The sequence below is a fragment of the Brassica napus genome, unplaced genomic scaffold (assembly GCF_020379485.1).
Source record: "Brassica napus cultivar Da-Ae unplaced genomic scaffold, Da-Ae ScsIHWf_108;HRSCAF=187, whole genome shotgun sequence".
Lineage (NCBI taxonomy): Eukaryota > Viridiplantae > Streptophyta > Magnoliopsida > Brassicales > Brassicaceae > Brassica > Brassica napus.
In genome coordinates, this window is record NW_026014514.1 from 50001 (window position 1) to 51236 (window position 1236).

The window sequence follows — 1236 nt, forward strand, 5'->3', positions numbered from 1 at the left end:
CCTCTATCAGCTGGGTCGAGAGTGATGGAACCTCAAGTGAAGTTGTTCAGCTCAGCTAGCTGGATGAGCTAGCTAAACAGCTAAGTCAGCTGAGACAATGAGCTAATAAGCTCTGTGGATGTGGCAAAGGTATGATCTAGCAATGTTGCATAGATCTAGATAGAATGGTTAGGGGAATGGAACCTCAGATTTGTATGCCTTGATTTGGGTTCGGGATTGACCTTGGTGCTAGCTGGTAGTTGAGTATACTAACCATTAGCCGAGGTGATTCGACCAGACAAGTATTATATTGGCTGTAGACCAATGGTTAAGTAGAGAATATCCGCTGCGTATGAGTTGAAATGATCTAAGCTAGGGAATGACTAAGGTAGTCTTAAGCTAAGGTCTAAGTTAGCCCTCACCTATGGGCGATAATATAGATAAAGGGCGAAATTTTGAGAGGTTCGGTCAGTGTATGGGCCGAGCGACGTGAGACATCGACCGCGGCCTAGTCGACCGTGGAAGGATCGTCGCGAGATCTCTTCTTGACTTTCTTCTTCCTGGGGGCAGCAGCGGCGGCATCAGGCGAAGGAGCCCAATGTTGGAGAGTCGCATCACTTGTGCCAATGATCCCCACCTCGCTAGGAGGATCCGTTGGTCCGACTCTCGGCAGACCCAATTGAGTCGCCATCATGGCACTTAGATCGGGAAGACCCTTCATCATCCTTGCCTCGTTGATCCTCTTCTGCTCTTCTCTGGTGAACAGCACGATTCGTCTCTTGACGGTGTTCACTCCAGGGAGGTAACTCGAATTCCAATCTCCTGCAAAAATCAGAAACGTGAGGCTTATATGATCAAAGGGAAAGACGAAGGATCGTAGCACGGGAAGGTGAGTAACAGACTTACTTCTAGAAATTCGATCGATGCACCGGTGAACCCTCTCCCTAGAAATGATTCCCCAATGCTCTTGATCAAGTCTCACTACAGCACGGGCGCTCGATAAGAACTCCTCCGGATACTCGCGCGAAGTCGGATGATCAGCTGCAAAAAAAATTAAAATAAAGATGGTAAGTATGTGAAGAGTCGACGCGAGTTAATGGAGATATTCTACTGAGCAGAGTGTTCCATAACACCTGATAATCGTCATCCGAAGGATCCTCGAAGGCAGACTCATCAGACTTGATATAAAAATTGGACCTCTGCAAGTGCAATGTCTTGTTAGGATGTCCCCCTACTACATTGTAGTTTGGTTCATCT